This window comes from Pleurodeles waltl, chromosome 5 (assembly GCF_031143425.1).
Source record: "Pleurodeles waltl isolate 20211129_DDA chromosome 5, aPleWal1.hap1.20221129, whole genome shotgun sequence".
Taxonomy (NCBI): Eukaryota; Metazoa; Chordata; class Amphibia; order Caudata; family Salamandridae; genus Pleurodeles; species Pleurodeles waltl.
In genome coordinates, this window is record NC_090444.1 from 1,697,359,792 (window position 1) to 1,697,378,265 (window position 18,474).

Here is an 18,474-nt window from a genome sequence, read left to right on the forward strand (position 1 = left end):
ATTGCTTAACACTGATAGCCTTTAATGTTACTTTCGTTTGCTTAGTTCTTATTTCAGTGACTTTCCTTGTCCGTCCCATTGTTCCATCTTGTGTTTGTTCCCCTCACGCTCCAGGATCATAGCCTCTTTACCTCCACACTGGCTAGCTCTGTCCTTCCACTATTCACTTTTACGGAACACATTTTTTCTTTTTGCTTAAGCACTCCATGGTCGGACATGTTTTTTTCCAGCTCTCTTCTTTTCTTCTCTGCCTTGTGAATCCCACCCCCGCGCTCTGTTATTAACTGGTTTTGATACAGATGTCCCCCAGCTCAAAAAACAAATAAAAGCAGCTTATTGACTTGCCAATGTTGAACATCTCTCACATCTATCAGTGTAGAAAAAAAATGAACAGCCTCAGGGTCAGGTCTCCTCTCCTCAGGGAGAAGACCTGCTAGCCCCTGAGGGGAGTGAGCCCCAGGAATGTTATCTTACAGGGCGGAGCTCTTAGGCCCAGGGGGTCCCCCTAGGGAAGAGCTGTGCCGGGGCAGAGGACCTGTCCTACTCTTGAAAGCCTGAGACCGCAAACTGCTGACCAGGAAGAGGGAGATGTCCGAGGCTCCCACCAAGTCTATTGGAAGGATTCCTATCTACTGAGGCCAGAGACCCCCAACATGGTTCCACTAGGAGAGTACTACTGCCTCAGAAATATAGGGTGTTTCTCCTCACCTCAGCACAACATCCTCTTGCTGGGCATCTTGGCCAGAACAAACGTTGGAGTAGGTCAGTCCCTCACTCCTACCGGCCAGGTATGTCCCAGAAGGTGAAATAGTTTTGCAACTCAACTCCTGTGTCACTTGTCAGGCCAGTGGCAAGACAGGTGGCCACCCAATGGTCCCGTTAATTTCACTTTCAGTGGTTGGGGTTACTTTGAAAGGGTAGGGATTGACGTTACTGGACCCTCTAACAGCATCAGGGAACAGATTCATACTGGTGGTAGTGGATTATGCCACCAGGTACCTTGAAACTATAACCTTTAGGGCTACCACTGCTCCTGCAGTTGCTAGGGTCTTACTCAGTATCTTTACTAGAATGGGCTTGCCTAATGAAGTGGTATCAGACAGAGGTAGTAACTTCATGTCTGCATACCTCAAGACAATGTGGAATGAATGTGGAGTGACCTATAATTTCACAACCCCATATCAACCACAAACAAATGGTCTAGTTGAGAGACTGAACAAAACCATGAAGGGCATGATTGCAGGACTCCCTGAAAAACTCAGAAGGAATTGGGATATCATGTTACCATGCTTGCTTTTTGCTTACATAGAAGTGCCACAGAAGGGAGTAGGTATTCCCCCCTTTGAACTTCTGGTTGGTCATCCTGTAAGGGGACCATTGTGTCTAGAAGCCTAAAGAAGGCTGGGAGAGACTTCTCAAATGGCCTAAGCAAGACATAGTGGACTATGTACTTGGCTTACCTTCAAGGATTGCTGAGTAGTTGGAGAAAGCATTCTAAAATATTGAGGACAGCCAATAGCTCCAGAAGCTCTGGTATGACCAAGTCTGCTATAGTGGAGTACCAACCAGGGACGAAGGTGTGGATACTAGAGCTAGTGGCTCCCAGGGCAATCCATGACAAATGGAATAGCCCTTACCTTATCCTTGAAAAGAAGAGTGAGGTTACCTATCTTGTTGACCTTCATAGTTGAAGGACCCTCACAGGGTCATCCATGCAAACTGCCTGAAGCCTTTCTGTGACAGTTCTGAGGTGGCCATGCTGATGGCCACTGATGAGGAGCAGGAAGAAGAGAGTGAACTTCTCCCCGACCTCTTCTCCCACAGTCCTAAAGATGGGCCAGTTGATGGAGTAGTCTTTTCAGACACCCTCACTCCAAACCGGTGTGGTCCCCTGCCCCTGTTATATCAATATAAGTACACTGTTCCAAAAAAGAGAGAAGACAAGAGAACTTATTAAGTTCTATTCAGCAAAGGTGAATCTATGCTGGGTATTTAGGAGAGCCCTCAAGCACCCACTAGGGTGACAGGTATCATCATTGGGCTTACTCCTCGCCAGACCGGTGCTGCAATGCCTGGCGGGCCACCCAGCATTCTGGGTGGCACTCAACCGTTGTCAAATTGCCAACAAAGAAAGTCTGGGATAGAAACTGACTAAGAAACGGAGAGTATAGAAAAGAGACAAAACTCTTAAAATTGGCTCTGAACCAAAACCATCATTTTAATGAGTTAGAACCAAGGTACAGGCCAAGATTAAAACGGGAATGTAAAGAGTGTTGATGGAAATAATGTACCACTGCACTCTATAACTAGGGAAGGTAGTTTACCTAATCCTACATGGTCAACATGTTTCGCGTCTGCGGTCGGTCACAAAGTGATCCTATGACGCTTCTTCAGGACCCAAAAAAAAAGGAACTTGTTATTAAACTACTTCTCCTGTGTATCAACAATTAATCAAGTGCAAAAAAGTCACTTACAAAATGGAAGACAGAGTATGTCTAAGTCAGTTGGTCAGTACGGTCGCCCATCCCATATTAGAGATTGGGCTTCCTAGGTCTGCGCTAGCATCAACCAAGGAGATAGTATTGACTGACTCCTCGGAGAATCAGGGTCCCCTGACCCTCCAGAGATGAGGCCCACCTTGGGTTTGCCAACTGTGGACTTCCTTACGCTGCCTGCTGCCTCTTTGTGCTGGCCGCCCTCTACCACAAGTGACCTGTGACAAAAACCCAGCGCCTTAGGACTCCTGTGTACCCAGCTGCCCCGGCCCGAGGAGAAGAGGACCAAAGGTGTCCTTGCGTCCCCGAGCATCGTGAGAGCTGAGCCTTGTTGGTTCAGCCTGAGTGGTCCCCCAGTCCCAGCTTGTAGCATCTTTCTAACCGGACCGTTCCCCATAGGATAACAGGTCTCGTGATGCTGAAAAGCACCTCTGCACCCAGATGCCCCAGTACCTCCCGAGGTGACCTGTTGGTGCTGCCTTGGATCTCGTCCTATACTTATCTTAACTCCAAAAGATTGTTCCTGTAAGTTGCTGTAAAGTAAGCGTACCTATCTGATGGTGATGATCTTGGTGCCTAAAAATTATATAAAGGTCAGTGTTATATTTATAAATTGACATGGATCTCTGAGTAGTGTGTATCCCCTAATGACTGTGTGCATGCAGCATATGTCTTACACTCCTCTCTGAAAAGCCTAAGGTTGCTCGACCACATAACCCCATAAGAGAGCACCTTGGGATTGCTACAGCAAGCCCCTGTCTACTTATAAGGGAATACCAGGACTCTTTGCAAAGTATACCTCATTTTGGCATACTATATAAAGAGCCAGCTTCCTACACTCATGTCTTCAGTAACATCCTCAAGGCCTAGTTCTAAACTGCACACTGCCCACTTCACTGCTCTATCCATACATGTTCATCCCTTGATGACCATGTCACGTCCCTTCGGTAATGCCTTGTTTGTTAGAGACTCTGCCTAACCATAGAATCATCAGCTTCCTCTATTCCCCATGCTCGGACTGGACCCGAAAAAACCTTGAAGCAGTTGGAAAGTGGCGCCAGGATGTGGCGCCTGCGGCTCTGCACTGATGTCTTCTGCGCTGGATGTGACATGCATGGGCCTATATAGATACCACCGTTGTACGCTGACATCGCTTGCTTTCATGAGTCTTCCGCACTCACAGATGTGAAGCCAAAATCAAATTGGTCCTGACCTGTAAGCGGCTACCTACAGTGGTTCTTTTTAGATGAGAGTCCAGTTCATAGAATGGGAAGGATGGGTGGGTTGATGGGTTAGATAGTTTACCAAAGGTAAGTAACTTGTTCTCCTGATAAGAGTTCCAACTGCAGAATACTCACCTTAGAAAAGATGCTAGAGAAGTATCTTACAGGAAGTGAACTAGCTCAAATCAAAAAGTCCTGCAGACCCAAAGGGGCAAAATGCCCATCTTGCCGGATCTAGCTCTCCAGACCGTAATGCTTCTTGAACGTATGGAGGGATGCCTATGACTCAGCCTGACAAACCATGGGTCTTTCCTTTTGTATGGCTCTTTGAAAGATGCAAAATGCCTTGAAGGCCAAACTGTGTGTTTTGAAGCACTTGTGTTGTTTGTTCCCTTGGGTGGAGGTGTAGGGACAGCCTTGCCGAAAGTAGAACATTTCTAGGTACAAAAATTTTGAGCAATCTACCCTCACTGTTAGAAGGGTGAAAATTACCAATGTGTTCTGATGTCTTGAACATTTGTTATTTTCTTTTTCTAAGCTCAAATAACTTTACATTCTTTCAAGGGAAAATGCATTGTGTAGAAAGTGCTCCCACTGGCATGTGGGTTTTAGAATCGGCGTGAGTCAGTGGCCACCTGAGGTTTCATACCTCGCTTGAAGTCGCTGGTGGAGCCTACAGTTCTTTGGGCAAAATCATTACAGGTTGGGAATAGTTCCATTGTCCACAGGCAATGATTTCAGTTATTGCTGAGCTGAGTTTGATGTGGTTATCATCCATCCATCAATGGCTCATAGACACTTGAGTCAAGGCAAGTTTATTTCTCTAGTGTTTTCCAGTTTTATGATGATGTGTGCAGTCTAAATATTTGTAATATGAGGTGGAATGATCAGTTTGGTTTGGTAAATTAGTGACGGAATGGTTGAACTGGAATGGTGAAATGATTGACTCTTGTTTGACCCCACAGTGCGAGGTGTAAGTAGGTGAGGTGAATGGTACAAGGTTTTGTCTGTCTCGAAGGTAAGAACATATCAATTTTGTCCATCTCTAAGGTAAGAACATATCCATTTTGTATGTCAAGCTTTTCTAGTCTGAATAATCATACCTGATGATGGACAGGGTAGAAGACTGTTGACAGGTCCAAATGCAGGAATGCTGCCTCCCCATTTTTGCCCACTAGTTTCAGATGGATATCGGTGCTGACTTTCTGCCTCCTTGTGGGCTGAACCCAGATTACAGGTTCGAGAGTAGCTTGTCCTTTTTTTAAGAAAGTTGGAGAGCTGAGAAAAGACTGGCCTCTTTATTAGAGATTCTAAGGAATGGGTTTGGTAATCTCTCTGCAGTTGACAGGATTTGATGGCTCAAGGTTGTTTTTCTTGATGAGTGGCCTTAATTTTCCCTGACAGTGATCCAGCATAAGTGTTTAGGAAAACGTTTTAGAAATTGTTCCAATGGTTGGATCTGCTGGAGAGCCGCTTGGGCTGCCTGCTTTGATTGGGTTGGATAGCGGTTAGAATTAGGTTATAGGTTTTTGGTTGATTGTTTCTTTCAGTACACTGTTCTTGTCCTTTGTATGCTGAGTGAACTTTGAACTTTGTTTTACTCCTGAGGTGATGTTTTAGTTTTTCTATATTATTATAGATAATCTTGTTGCAGATTGCATCCTAGAAGGGTTTTGATTGTGGTATTATCGTGGTGTGCATACTGGGTTATGGAACACTGCACAAATCACATTTAATTCTTTTGAGGGACAGTCCCCATTGACATTTCCGATTGATTTGTATGGCATGTTATGGTATAGTGAAATAATGTTATCAATTTTGGCAATTGCTGTTCTGCATTTTAATGAGCCAAAGTCAGTTTTTAGTTTTTGTTTTCATTGGCCCATAGGGCATTTTCCTGTGCTCAGACCTGTTGTTCTTTTCAATGTTAATTGTGTAAAACATTGGTAAGCCAGTCTTAGAACTCTGCTACTTCTGTTGTTTGATGGATGAGGTGTTGATGAGACATGATTGTGAGGTTTAGTTTCTTCCATTGTCTGTAACTATTGTTGCTTTTGGTTGCCTCTGTTGATGTTTTTTGTGAGGTTGATGATGAGAGATGAAGCACTTCTACTAGGTTATTTTAATGTCTCTTGCCCGTTACCTTTGTTTATGCTAAATTATATTTGCTGTGTACTCTTGGGCTGTGTACATCTAAGTTCATTTGGTGTGAAGAGCCAAGAGTGATAGATGTAAATGATGGCAATCCAGAGTTTGGTTTATTTGGGCCCACTTTGTCTATGAAGTGATACCAGAAGTGGATTTGGATATGTTCTGTGGGTAAATTAGGATCAAACTATTGCAAACCAGCCTTAGATTGTCTAAGGGTGTAAACTCTATCCCAGCCTAGCTTAAGTTATTTGTGTGATCAAACCAGGGCCATTGTTGTCCCAAGCCTGCTAAACAGTGCATGGGATAAACTTAGGTGAAGAGTTAGTCCAGACTTACCTAGTGGTCTGTAGGTTAAACCCATGGGTAGATGTACCTCATCCCAAAAAATTGACTGTGGGGGTGAACCAAAAAGCCTTTGTTGCAACCCAGTAGTAGGCTTATTTCAGCTTGCCCAGGGGCAGTGTTGGTGGTTTGTAGGCAGGTATTTTGACTGAGGTTTTGGCTGTGGGCTCTTTCCCAGCCCAAACAGGGAAGACTCACTGAATGGCTCCACCCTGTGTGTGCCTGCCTGGGCTGGCTGTCCTAGGAGATGAGGTTAAGTGGTGTATGGAATGTTGCGGAGCAGGTTCTGGAGAGATTCGCAAGGCCACATGATGGGGCCATTCTTCCTACCCTGCACCTGTATGTAGTACAGGTGGAGGGAAGTTACAGAGAAAGCAGCAAACCCCAAACCAAACCAACCATTCTGGAAAAAAAGAAAATGGGAAACTTCAAGAGAGAAAAACATACACTGGCTGAAACACAATCTTGTAGTGTGCAGCTTTATTAAGTAGTATTAAATGCACAATGACTGCATTTTTTAAATCTATATTAGATATTGGTATGCCTTTTGGTGTGAAGGATCTGCACACTGGCTTTAGGTGTTAGGCTTTTGCGTGGAAAGGTTCTAGTAGGCTGTGGCATGAGTATGAGTGCTCTTTTTCATAGGTGAATGATGCCTGTGAATATCAGGACTGAACTAGCAGTGCCAAGGTATTGAGCATGTGGTGTTGGAATGAGGGAGGTCTTTACTTTTTATGGCTGCATTAGACTATGCGATGGTGCTATGTAATTGATCGAAATGCAATAGAAAGATTTTGGCCCTTAGTCTACATTTGTAAACACCTTACACCAGTACATTTTCCTTTTTTAGGGGTGGTGTAGCATAGTTGTACTTCATTAATTAGTTTTGACATCTTATTTGATCACTATGCATCATAGAGGCTGCATTAGACTCTTTCCTAATATGTTAGATGATTATGAATATTGGGTGCTTTAGATCACCCTATGACCTTCAGTGTGAGTTGTGGAGTAACCATTTTCCCACCCGAAATCCCCACTGTGCACGATTCCTGAGATCTAATTTAAGATTTTTCAAATGAACCAGTTAATAATGAATTCCTATCATGTGAAGTGGAAGTGCCAGTTGAAGAACTCCTTGGAGGATTGCGTATTACTACTAGTAGATAGGGCTGTTTAGGGAGAATGTGTTGTCCTTTTCCTATCATGAGCTGCACAGACATAAGACCAGAGTAGACAACTCTATTCCTGATTGCAATATGGCAGGGTGCCTTTGTCGTAAGGAGGGGTTTGAGATGAGAATTCTCATTTTCATGGATAAGAAAATTAAGACTCTGTTTTTTTGAGTGGAGTGCATTAGTGCACAAGATCATTTATTTTTGGAGAGCACTTTGAGGAGTAAGTCCTGTGGACTTATTTCCCATTATTAATGTGTTGGTGGAACCTATGTACCTTCTTGAAAGTGAATTGTTGTTCTACTGTTTCAGCACATAACCTAAAGGCCACCCCTAAAAGTGTTCTACTTTATTGCTTTTCAAATCAAACTCCTTGTGTTTTTCTAAGAAACATTTTCACATGGCTTCCTATATTTATATGTTAAATGCTTTTTCACGCAGTGGCAGTTGTCATTGTGTACTTATCGTTTAAACAGTGTTTCAAAGGCATTAAAAGGCATTTTTTGATTTGCCGTTAACTTTTGACCCCCCCATGGACACATTTCCATGAAATGAAGCATTGTACTTACTCGATCAGCTAAGTTTAGACATGCCAAGTTTCTTAAAAAACAAACTAAAAAAAAAACACTCTAACAAGTAAAACACATTAAGAAAGGGGATTGAAAACCAAAAAATATTTCCCAGTTTAGCTTCTATAGGACATTTTACTTGCATCTACAGCCTAAATGACTGAAAAAGGATCACCTTCTGATTATTCTGAAATTCGCTCAGTTTGGTGTAAATGCATTCAGTAGTTTTTAAGGTAAGTATTTAAAATGTTACTGAGCAGGCTTGAAAGGGTTAACACTTGTGTTGGGCGAAAGCTGATAGTATCTTTCTCATTCTGTCTTGGAAATAGGTGTAAAGTTTATTACCAAGCTACTATGAGGGAAGAATAATCTTGCAACCAGTCTTCTCTTGTAGGAACATTCGAACAAAAGAAAAGATTTCTGTGGATGAGTTGCTGGCAGACTGTATTTTTTGTCTTGCCTGAGGCAGCGCACCCACTGTCGCTCATGAGTTTTGTTTTATTACAGGGTGCTTATGCCCCCACCCCCTCTAAATTGCTTACCATTGTTTGGCTTCATTACCACTCATTTTCTTACTTCTATTTGGTCTGTGTGTTCTGGCTTCATTATCACTTCTTGCTTGTCCCTCTCTTGGATGAAGGCCCACCATCTGGTAGCTTTCTAACACAAAATGCCACAACTCAGCACACATAAGGCCACGTTGCATGCAACCACATATCGACAGTGGAACAAACTCAATTTTGAATACTTAAAAACACAACTAACATCCAACACGTATCTTGACACAATAAATTCAGTTAAAACACTCTTGAGTGCTCCAGGAAGCTTTTGATGTACTAATACCACTAAAAATAACAAAACCGGACAAAAGAAAACAAGCACCTTGGATGAAGGCAGAACTAAAAAAAAGAAACCTTGCAAAGCCGAAATACACCTGGCCCAAAATAAATAACACTTGAAACAACCTTCACCTACGCAAACGTAACAGATTATACAAGTCAGCTGTCAAAAAAGTTAAACTGGTACTATTCAACCAGAATTTAAAATGCTAAATGTGCAAATAAAGAATTTCATGAAATTCTCACTGATTTGTGTAAACCAAAATGCTCAGGCGGAACTCATCCTATTTCTCAGGAATTTACTGACAAACTACCAAATCATTACACAACCAAAGCAGACATGTCGGATTCAGATTTAAAACAAAAGAAAACCACCAGGACCAACCCATTTCCAACAAATACCATCCAAGGTTAGGTTAACCCAGCCTCTTCATTCCTTCAAACTGACTATCAGATACTGAATGTTAGATGGCATGTGTGGCTGTAGATTCACATGCTTTGCATAAGTCTGCCATCTAGTGTTGGGCTCGAAGTTTTGCAAGTTCTTTTTGTTTGAAGAATCTTTTCGAGTCACGAGATCAAGTGACTCCTCTCGGTGATACAGCGCATGGTCATCGAGTCCTTTGTTAGATTGTTTTTGCTCTGCCGTCTGGTTCGGACGTGTATTCCTCTTTCTCTGGTATTGCTCAGCTCAGTCTATTCCAAACTCTTCTTTTCTGTCTTTCTTTCAGCGACGGTATTGCACTTCGATCGGGTTTTTGTTCTTTTAACGCACTTGACCCGAATTTCAACGTCAGGAGTAGGTTAGCTGCCCTTCAGGGTGCCCGTCTCAGGCCTACTACTCCACGTGGTATTGAGAAATGCAGAGCTGATAGAATGCACTCCATTTCGATTTTGCCTTCTATGCCATTCAAAATTCCCACACACCTATCATCACCTGGTGTGTTACCTCTGCTTGTCCCCGGACCACAAAAAAGAAACCTGCAATGCCTGTCTGTCTTTTTGTTCCAAAAAGACCCCGAGACCAAAGATGCCCCTGATATCTTCGGGTAAGTGCATACACAGAGGAGATCCAACAAGAAGAGACTTTCTCCATAGAAGATTCAGATTCAGAGTCAGATGTTCAGTCAGACACGAAAGTCAGACTTTTACCTTGGCACAACCTGTGAGTAAACTCCCACGTAAAGACTTGAAAACAAAACCCCAACAAACAGGTCGGCAGTCCACCACTGCCTTCGAGCCATGGTCGGATCCGAAAATTACATTAGAATGACCCACCTTCAGGCTTGGCACCAAAAATAGCCAAGACTAAAATGTTTTTGGCATCGTCCTCTGGCTCAACACCTTCTCAGTCAGCCCCAGGATCGAGTCGAAGCTTCGACCTGAGTTTTTCAACTCGGAGCAAGAAAGCATCTATGTCTGGTTCGGAGCTGATGGCTTCCAGTTGACGCAAGGTTTCTGAAAACTTTGGAACCGAAAATTCTGCCTTCCAAACACTCTAGCCTTTCTTTGGAATTAGCATTAACAGTGGAGCCAATCCTCGAAATAATGGATGCTCGTTAACGCAAGCTCCATATTCAAAAGGGAACAGGACAGATTATTGCTTCTCCTCCAGTTACAATAAAGAGGAAGCTTACTTTCCAAGAAACCTTGGACACTGCTCCTCCCCCTAAAAAGGTTTCTAGAAACAAAGTAAGGCTCCAGTTCAACCTTGGCCTTCTCCACCGCACTCTCCTGTGCTTCCTCTTACTCCTCCACCACCTCCACAATTTCACCACCTATTATTGAGCCTCAGTTCTCTCCACAAGTTTCACCAACACGTCAGGGAGATGATCTAGGGAATATTCCACAGGAAATAGACTCATGGGACTCATATGATACAGATCCCATACTTCCAAATTACCTTGATTTATACCCTCCATGTCCTTCACCTCCTGAAGATGCAACATCATATCAGCAGGCCATAGCAAGAGCAGCAACATTTTATAATGTACGAATACATTCTGACCCAATTGAGGAAGATTTTCTTTTTGACACACTGACTACCACCTAAATAGTCAGTTTCTTCCCATGCTACCACGTATGCTCAGACATGCTACAGACATTTTTAAAGAGCCTGTTTGATCCCAAGTTATTACACTGAGGGTTGACAAGAAATATAAGGCGGCTCCTACATACCCTATATACATTCGATCACAATTGCTCCCTGACTCTATTGTTAGTGCTGCATGTAAACATGCCAACAGTCAATCAACAGGAGACGCACCCCCCTTGACAAAGAAAGTAAAAAACTAGATGCTGCAGGAGAATGGGGGGCTGCACAAGCAGCCAATCATATGCGCATTGCTAATTGCCAGGCACTTCTAGCACAGTACAATAGGGCTCACTGGGGCAAAATAGAAGCCCTTCTCCAGTATCTCTGAGAAGAACATCGTAAAAGGGGACAAGAAATAGTTTCAGAGGAACAAACTATTTCCATTAATGCTATCAGGTTTGCCACTGATGCAGCTGACATAGCTGCACGTGGCATTAATACCAGCATTATTATCAGGAGGCATGCTTGGCTAAGATGTTCAGGTTTTAAGCCTGAAATAAAATAGGCAGTACTTAATATGCCTTTTGACAAAGAGCATTTGTTTGGACAGGAGTTCCATGCCACTATAGAAGAACTGGAAAAAAGATTCAGAAACAGCAAAGGCCATTGGGGTGTTACTCACTACACCACAAAAGGGTAATTTTCGTCACCCACAATTCAGGGGATAGTTTTAAATCCTCATCTGCTGAGCCTTCCATGTCGCAAACTAATCAAGGCTCCCATTTCTATCACCGAGGTACCTTTAGAGGTTCATACAGAGGTGCAAACAATAAAGGCAGAGGAAAAGCGTTTACCTCTAGAGGATCCTCCCCCAAATACACGCCAGTGACTGCTTTGTATTCCACCGGCTCACACCTCTCCAGTAGGAGGGAAATTAATGCATTTCTATCAACAGTGGCACAATATCACCACAAATCAGTGGGTTCTATCAATTATCCAACATGGTTACTGTCTAGAACTCTTAATTCTCAATCTCCAAGATTGGTGGTCTTGGGCTCAGCCACTTGCTCTATGCTGATGATCTGGCAATGTTCAGTTATACCAAGATTGGCCTTCAATGACTGCTTAACTAACTTGCAGCTTATACGCTTGTGAATCAATTAGAAGTTAACCTGCTCAAAACCAAAGTGGTCTCCTTTGGTAGAAAAAGGAATTTGGGAATTAGTTTGTACTACAAGAGTAGTAAACTAATTTCAGACCAGTCTTCTAAATATCTAGGGGTGCATTTCGACACTAGGGGTGGTTTTGTTGAGCACTGGAAGGAGATTGAACTTAAAGCTGTGGCTTTGCAGGTGGCCTTTTCTAAAATATTTATGTTCTAAAGGGTCCGGATCTCCTTCCCCCTATTGGAAGTTATGAGAGCAAAGATTATCCCCTCATTGTCTTATGGTCAGGAAATTTTGCGGGGTAAAGGCTCTTGTTTATTAAATAGGCTGGTTAATAAGATCTACAAGAGAGTTTTCCACATACCGCATCTTGCTTCGCCGGCGCAGGTGTGTATGGAATTTGGGCTTTTGGATCAGCAGGCAGTAGGTGCGGTGCCTTCTTGAAGCTTTGTCATAAGCTATGTCGGGCCAAGGAAGGTAGCTTGGAGGCAGTTCTGTGGCTGGAAATTAGCACGTCAAAAACAACAAAGGGGTCTCCTTTTCAATTCTTGGCTGAATGTAAACGGCGGTTGAAAGCGAAGACCTGTGGGCAAGCAAACCCCCATCCCCCCATTCTCTTTTCAAACTAGGTGTCAAAAAGATTACGCAGTTACACTTGTACCACTCGGATTTCACCCTCATTGCCAAATGTAAGCATGCCTGGTCTGTAATTCTTTCATTTAAGCCAGGTACTCCAGCAGGCTATCTTACTTGCTTCTATGGGTTTCATCTGAAAGAGGCATTTATGGCCTTAAGGATGGGTGATTGGGATTTTCTGAAACATCTACCCACATGACGGTCAACTCCTGAGGAGGAGGTGATGTGCAGGGGTTGTGACTGCGGGGAAGAAACAATTCAACATGTGGTTTGTTTGTGTCCAGCCCTGCTCAAGTAGCATAGATCTCTGCTTCAGAGTAAGTGGATTGAACTGGGGATCTGCTCCTGTCGCCAGGCCATTATTTTGTCTTTAGATCCTGCAAACTCAATGTTGAATGTTTTACTGACCAAATTTATTAAAGTTGCTCAGTCCAAATTTAGGGGCATAGCAAGCATTGGATAATTATGAATTTCACCGGCTCTTGCCACATTTGGGTTTGTATCAATTTTGTCAAGTTGTTGAGCTTCAACTTTGCACCATGAATTTTGATCTTTGTTGGTAGCTACCTTAAGAACATTCAATGCGCTTAAGCACTTTTGGGCCTGAGTACTGTGGGCCCTCCTGTATATTATGTATCACGTAGGGTTCTGGTTTGTGGAGGTCAGGTTATATTTTAATTGTAGGTTTTACAATACCATTGTGGGAATCCTTTTTACTGAGGTTTGCATACATAACTTATTGAGTGTTTTAGTATGTATTTAATGTCTGATTGCAAATGTATTATTGATTGTTTTTGTTTTTTGTTTTAGTTGTATGGGATTTTGCTATCTGTAGAATAAACTATTCATTTATTCATCTAGAACTCTTCTCCACTCCACCAAATATTCTCCCTCACACTCACAAACTTTTGCACTTACATCATTCTTTCTTGAAAGAAGAGGTACAAACCCTTGTTCTCAAAGGGGCTATAGAGCCTGTTCCCCTATCACAGCAAGGGTTAGGTGTATATTCCCTATACTCCTGCATATTTCCACATTCCCGTTCATCTAGCACATCGCAAATGCCTCAGATTTTTAATTGCGGGAAAACACTATCAATTTAAGGTTTTACCATTCGGGGTAACAACTGCTCCTAGAGATGTCTAGCAGTAGTTGCCACATTCCTCAAAAGACAACATATTCACATCTTCCCATACTTGGACGACTGTCTCATCAAGGCAAATACCATCCAACAATGTCAGATCATAACCAGTACACAGTAAATCTTCTAAACATTCTGGGATTTACAATCAACTTTCTCAAATCCCATCTCCAGCCCTCGCAGATACAACCTTATCTGGGAGCAATACTTACTCAGGGTTGGCATATCCAAACACAGCACGCATTCAGGCCTTTCAAACTTCTGTCTCAGTTACAGGAGAACCACACTTACACAGAGAGAGTAGTGATGCAACTATTAGGAAAGACGGCTTTATGCATTGCCATCGTGCTTCATGCCAGACTACACATGTGTCCCTTACAGCAGTGCCTATCTCATCAGTGGTCTCAGTCACAGGGTCATATCCAGGTTCTAGTGTTGTTGGACCACCAGACTCACCTCTCTCTGCAATGGTGGAATCCCATCAACCTCGCTATAATGGACGGCCCTTTCAAGACCCTATGTCTCAGATCTCTCTCACTACAGATACATCACAGATAGGTTGGGGGGGCTCATCTCAACAGCCTTACAATACGAGGCAGGTGGGATCCCATTCAACAAACTTATCACATCAACTCCCCCACAAAGTGGTTTTAGTCTGTACAGAAAACATGGAACCATCTATTATCTGTAGAAACAGGAGGTAGGGACACACTCATCTCAGTTGTCCCTTCTTGCTCAGACGTTTTGGAAACGGGTAATTCACAATCCCATTCGGTTACTGGCAGAATATCTCCCAGGAATGGACAATCAGTTTGCAGACCTCCTAAGCAGGAAACAGCAACAAGTCCACAAATGGGAACTTTACCAACAAGTACTTCACCTATGAGGAACACCAGAAATAGACCTCTTCGCCACCGCAGAAATCTCAAAATGCCAAACCTTTTTGTCCAGATACCCACACCCTCAGTCCAAGGGCAATGCTCTATGGCTGAATTGGTCAGGGATATATGCTTGCGCTTTTCCACCACTCATACTCATTCCATTTCTGGTTCGCAAACTGAGACAAACATCATTCACCATGATCCTCGTAGCCCCCACATTGGAACGTCAGCCTTCGTACACCACATTGTTGGGTGTGTTTGTGGTTCCCCACCAGAAACCTCCCAACAGGCCAGACCTTTTGACTCAAAAGCGAGGTCAAATCAAACACCCAGACCCCAAAACACTCAATCTTGCGATATGGCTCCTGAAGTCATAGAATTTGGATGTTTACAACTCCCCTCTGAATATATGGACATTCACAGAGAGGCACGTAAACCTATAACTAGACAGTGCTATGCTGCAAAATGGAATTATTTTGTATGCTACTCTCAACCTAAAGACATTGATCCACACAAAGCATCAGTACAAGACATTGTTTGTTACCTGCTACATTTACAAAAGGCAAATTTAGCATACTCATCTATTAGACTTCATTTATTACCTATTGCTGTTTACCTCCAAAGCAGACATATTTCTTTGGTCACAATTCCTGTAATCAAAGTATTTATGGAAGGACTCAAGAGGGTTATTCCACCCAGGGTTCCTCCAGCTCTAGTATGGAACCTTAATGTTGTCCTTACTAAACTCATGGGTTCACCGTTTAAACCCATGCACTTTGTGATTTCTTTCATGGAAAGTTGCCTTTTTAGTGCCTAGGATGTATAAGTAAAGCACACGCTTTCATTTTAGAGGAACCTTTTTTCAAAGTACATAAAGATAGAGTAGTCCTCAGGACAAACCCTATATTTCTACCAAAAGTAGTTTCACCATTTCACATTAACCAATCAGTTGAGTTACCTGTCTTTTTGCTACAACCAGACTCAGTAGCTGAAAGAGCTCTGCACACACTAGATATTAAAATAGCTTTTATGTATTATATTGATAGAACTAATAGTTTTAGAAAATCCAAACAACTTTTGTAGCATTTTCAATGCCTCACAAAGGCAATTCAGTCTCAAAACTTGGATAGCTAGATAGATAGTCAAGTGTATTCAAACTTGTTACCTTAAAGCTAAAAGACAATTTCCTTCAGCTCCTAGAGCACATTCCACCAGGAAAAAAGGTGCATCTATGGGTTTTGTTTTTAGGAAACATTCCAATAGCAAATATTTGTGAGGCTGCAACTTGTTCTACACCACACACATACACTAAGCATTATTGTGTAGATGTTTTAGTTTGTCAACAAGAAAATGTTGGCCAGGCAGTGCTCAGGTCACTTTTTCCAACTCCTCCAACTCCTACAGGCTAGCCACCACTTACTGGGAGAGGACTGCTTTACAGTCTATGCAAAGAATGTTTATCTGTAGCCACACATGCCATTGAACGGAAAATGTTACTTACAGTATTTGGCATGTATTGCTGTAGATTCACATGCGCCCTCCCACCTCCCAATCTAACAAAGGACTCAATGCCCATGTGCAGTATCACCAAGAGGAGTCACTCGATCTTGTGACTCAGAAAGATTCTTCTATCAAAAACAACTTGCAACACTCCGAGCCCGACACTAGATGGCGGGCTTATGCTGAGCATGTGAATCTACAAAACTATATGCCACGAACAGATGTTTACTGGGTAAGTAACATTTTTCCTTATGGATCTTGTCAAAGCAGGCAGGCTAGCCGGATGCTATTCTGACCCTTGTCCATCACAAATCTTCAAGAACATTGTTTTAACTACCTCAGCTGCCCCACCACTCAGAACAATCATCAGAAATTCTCTGACAACAGGAGTCTTTTCAGAAGACTTAAAAAGGCATATATATGCCCATTATTAAAGAAAACAAACCTGGACCCACTTGACCCAAATAACTACAGACCGATTATAAATGGACTTTTACTGGGCAACCTGATAGAAAGAGCAGCATTCGCCCAGATGTCACAATTAATTGAAGATAATTCTATACTTTCATACTTCTAAACTGGATTCCGTCCAGGAAGAGACACAGAATCTGCCCTCATCACCATCTAGGATTACCTTTCAAACACAGAAGACCAGAACGGGGTTGCTGCACTACTTCTTTTGGTCCTTTCAGTTGCCTTTCACGCAGTTTATTATGGCACTCTAATGCAAAGCTCCAAAAAGCTGGCATAGAGAGGACTGATCTCAACTGGATCACATCATAGCTTCAAAATAGAAGCAAAGTCATCTATACTCCCCCTTTCTCATCCAAACCATTCCTCACAAAAGCAGGGGTTGCTCAAGGCTCAGCATTCTCCTCCAGGCTTTTAAACATCTACATGAATTCCTTACCGGCAATGATCAATTAATTTCAGCTCACAAGCTATAACTATGCAGATGAACCACAAATACTACTTAAACTGGAAAACCCCAAAGACATTGGAATCTCAGAAATCTTTAGTTGCCTCTGAACCATTGATCAGTGGATGGCATGGAGCCGTCTCAAATTGAATGCATCCAAAACTGAAATACTCACATGTGGCCATGTGAATACATTAGCAAGATCAAGCTTCAATACAATGAAAACTCCGCGTCGCAAGTGCTTCACTATTGAAAAATTGGTGAAAAATATAAAATGGAATATAAATAAATAGCATTTCCTCTGCTCCAATTAACATATATTTCCCAATGCAAATCCATCACTTATCCACTTTGTGTTCTGGAGTAAAGTGCTACTCGCCGAAAAGCAATTCAATGCCTCGTCAGGGGTTGTAAGCGCTATGTAAATATTTTACTGTGTTTAAGCCCTAAAAGAGAAAACATCACCACAGGAAAATGAAACCAAGGATGGGCTGGCAATCACAAAAAGGCTTTAAATGGCCAACACATAAATATTTACTGTGCCCAAAGCAAGACCTTGCAGTGTCAAAGACAATATACACAATAAAACCTTGGACAATTTGGCATGAAATGGGTCAACCTGATTGGATGTGCACAAGGCCATAGATTTGCCCCTACTATAGGCATATACAGATTAGGTAGAGAGACACCTGGCTGCCAGGATAACGTCCACAACTTTGGAGGGAGGTAAAAAGCAGTCAACTGCTGCTGTTTGATCTCCAAGCATGGAGGTGGAGTGAGCACAAGTTCGGGTGCAGAACCCGGCTGTAGAAAAGTCCTTTTTGCCCTGGTCACCCCCTAACCTTTTGAACAGAAACTGGTGGTTTCTGATTCTTGGTTGCGCCCTGGGTACTGCTAACCAGGGCCAGTGCTCTGTGTAAAGTGGATATGCAAATGATGCTAATTTTACTTGGCAGTATCAACCTACCTATAAGTCCCTAGTATATGTTAGGGCATGTAGGCTTAGGGACCCCAGCATAGGTAGTGCACCCATTGGTGCACAGATGAGGTGCCCACTGTCATCTTAAAGTAAGGCCTGCCTTACTGGCTGCTTTTAAACAAAAGTTACTGTCAGATTCGACTTTGGAAATAAAAGTACTTCCAAAGTCTTAAACTACCTTATCTTTACATATAAGTCACCTCTAAGGTGTGCTGTAGGTGCCGCCGGGGTTGGGCGCTGTGTAACTATAATCAGAGACCTTATAAAAGATTCTTTATAAGCCCTGGTGAGGAAAAATAACCAAAATGGTTTTTTTACCTCATTGTAGTGAGTGGGGCTCCATAGGCTAAAATGGGAGACTTTATTTTAAACTAATAAAACCCCAGAAGGAGCTAAATATCTCAAGTCTGGTATCAAACTTATTGT

The 18,474-nt window shown here is 42.6% G+C and overlaps 1 protein-coding gene across 3 annotated transcripts in view; it reads left to right on the forward strand.

Annotated features, from left to right (window-relative positions):
- Window positions 1-18,474, forward strand: part of GCFC2 (GC-rich sequence DNA-binding factor 2) — a 236,024-nt gene that overhangs the window by 98,450 nt on the left and 119,100 nt on the right. The gene's annotated exons all lie outside the window — the stretch shown is intronic.